Source organism: Miscanthus floridulus, chromosome 1 (assembly GCF_019320115.1).
Source record: "Miscanthus floridulus cultivar M001 chromosome 1, ASM1932011v1, whole genome shotgun sequence".
NCBI lineage: Eukaryota > Viridiplantae > Streptophyta > Magnoliopsida > Poales > Poaceae > Miscanthus > Miscanthus floridulus.
Window position 1 is genome coordinate 138,853,369 of NC_089580.1, and position 3,335 is coordinate 138,856,703.

Here is a 3,335-nt window from a genome sequence, read left to right on the forward strand (position 1 = left end):
CACCATAGATTTACTTACTTTGCTTTCTTAGCATCCTCGTCCTTGGGTGGCCTTCTGCCATAGAACTGCTCATCCAGTGATCGTTATCAAGGATCCCAATCACTGGAAGACGCCCCAACCATAGACACAGAATCATCTTCATGTCCTACATTGTGATAGTCATCTCACCGCAAGGAAGGTGTGGGTCTCTAGCCTCCACCTGTGGGCTTATAATTCAAAAAGAGAAGATTTACTTCAAACAATGAGACAAATTAGTCCTGTAAAGTTGAACAAACTTAAATGAAATCTGACCTATCCACAGCTATAGTGAGAATTGTAGGGTCAAGGATCGGTAGCCCAGTGTTGAAGACCCGAACGACCTCAAGGAAGTCGGCACGCCGTATGTACGGTTCGTATCGCTCGTCTCAGCGGTGTGGCTGGTGCGTGCATAGTCTAAGAGGTAGCAAGGCCTCCTGAAGCTCCAACAAGTGCTTGGCTCGGTGGTCCTTGTCGTAGTGCACCTCAAGAAGGGGGTACTGTGCATGATGATCCCCCATCTTGGTTCAAATTTGAAATGGATGTGTTAGAACAAACATTAAGATTAATACAATATGATGGAACATTAGTGAATAAAAATAAAGTAAATGTAAAAGGAACATTAAGAAAGTATTATGCAAAATGAGAGAGTAAATGAATATCATAATTGGTACTAACATAGCAATTTTAAATAGCATAGCAAACAATAACATTAATAGAATATAATGTGTGCTATATGCACCAGCTGCCCTCGTCTTCTATGCTTGCTAGCCTTGTGACCAGGTTCTTTGCAAACGGAGCAAAGGTTCCTGCCACCGGTCTCATTAAAGTCTCCCTCTTCGTACATGTTTTCGTCGTATCTTCTCATAGCGTCCATGTCCCCCTTGAATTGCTTCTTCTTCCTGCTACCCTTCCCTACCTTCATTAGGTCTGAATGTGGCACATAGTCATGACCATGATAAGGGGGCGACTATGTTGGGTCAAGGTACGGCTTGAAGCTTCTCTCCCAAATACTAAGGGTGTTCGGATGGAGATACAAGGGTGACATATATGGTAGACCCTCGAAGTCATATTCATGGACCCTATAGGCCATGATCATGTGAGAGCAAGGGGCATGCATGATCTGAGGGACGTTGCAACTGCACTCTACTTTATCAAGATCAACTAGGTAGTTTCATCCACCATAACATTCGCCGCCCAAGCTTGTGCCACCCTTCCCCCGTACACTAAAGACATGTCGACGAGGTCCATACGGCTCGGCGGTATGCTACTTGGCCAATTCCTCAGCCTCCTTCAAATGTTCTGTTCTAGCCTTTCCAAATTGCCCAAGCTTAGCTAGATTCCATTGCGCAAGTTTTCACCTCTTGACAAAATATTCGTTGCACTTTTAAAATGAGAACTCAACAGTTCCAGACACTGGCAAGGATACAACTCCGATGAATACATGGTTGAAAGACTCTGACAAGTTGGTGGTCATGATGTCGTACGTAAAACCGCCCTCATCATATGCTAACGCCCACTTAGCCTTCTGTTCCATCTACGCCTCTAACCAGGCCTTGCCCACTTTGTTTAGCATCTTGTCTAGTTCTTTCTTTGTCTCCTTGAACTAGTGCTCTGTATGTACATAACATAGAGCCTTTGTCACAAACCTCCTTCTTCCTCTGACGCCGCCAGAAATTAGCAGCAAAATGTCACATGCACCATCTATGCACTAGAGGCGGGAACCCATCGATATGTTCATCTGTAGCATTAAGAAGCCCTGCGTGGCGGTCCGAGATTAAACATATAGTGCGAGATGGGCCAAGCACTTGTATATGTAGAAGCCACATGAACCATGACCACGATTCATTATTCTCTCCCTCTGCCAAAGCAAAAGCCATGGGTACTATCTGGTCCTCTGGATCAATAGCAGCAGCCATCATCAAGGTGCTCCTGTACTTTCTAGTTAGGAAAGTGCCATCAACAAGTACGACTAGTCAACAATACTAGAATGCATGTTCTGTCTGCGCGAACGACTAGAACACACGATGCAGGACATGCCTCAATGGGTCCTCGAAATACATCCCTCTGGTGTCTATAAACCATTTCAAGCCAGGGTTGTAGTAATGCATGGCACATAATATTCGGGGAACCTTGTTGTATGCTTCCTCCTAGCTACCCCAACGAATCGCCAGGGTAATTTGCTTAGCACGCCAAGCCTTTCCGTACTTCACATCATACTTAATGAATCCGGATATGGACTGTTGTAAGGAAGACATCGAAATGTCATTATCGTCATCAACGAGCCCCAATATACGACGGTCAAGGTAATGTGCAGTGAGCTGCTGATGATTTTCCTTCCCCTTATATAATAGGCAAGTGTGGGGTTGGACTACTTTACTTATCTTTCACTTGCCATCACTCTGCCCCTTTCGTGCATTCAACCTCCACATACAACTATTTTTGCATATCACATGGTACCTCAACTCCTGGTCTGAATGAATGATGATGTACGGCCTATGGTGATAGACAACATAGTCCTGAAGGAACAGCTTCATCTCTGACATTGTATTGAATATCATCCCCTTGCTAAGGATTTCATTCTCATGGTCATACAATGATTTCGTACACATCTGCAGACCAGTGTCACAAATTGCCATATCCGACATGCTAACATCCCTATAGTTCATAATGCCACTGAAAGGTAAGTTCATCGACCTTAGTTGCATAAGCTCTGTCGCTGTGTAAGGTGGTGGTAGAACGTACCGCTGTGCTTTGCTAAGTCTAGCACATGAATTATAGGGGGTATCATCCTCTGGCAAATCTATGACTAGTCTACCCTGAGCCGGCATAGCATGAAGTACCTCAGTTGGTACTGGTAATGGCATAGCATGAACCGATATTGGCATGACATCAACCGATGTTGGCATAACATCTCTACCTCATTGGTCATCATCCGAATCATCTAAATCACTGCTAACTACATCACCGATCCTATCCTCCTCTTCCTCCTCCTCTTCCCGTTCGAACTCGTTCACATCGAAGTCATTGCTTATACAGTCTACTGGAGTTGAATGAAGCTGCTCCTGCATCAAATGACCGTCCAAATCCATAATACCCATGGTTGGTTCCACATGGACCCCACAGTCTTGTTGAGTATCACCGTCGAAGGACGGCTCCTCCTGGAGACCATGCATCCTGTACCCATTCTCCACCACCATCTCAGTCATGGCCACATTAGAACCTTGGATTACCCTATTGTAGCGGGACTAGTGAGCATGGTCGCGCAAGGGCATCAGCACATAGTGTGCCCTCGTCTTTCCACTATCAAACCTTCCCTT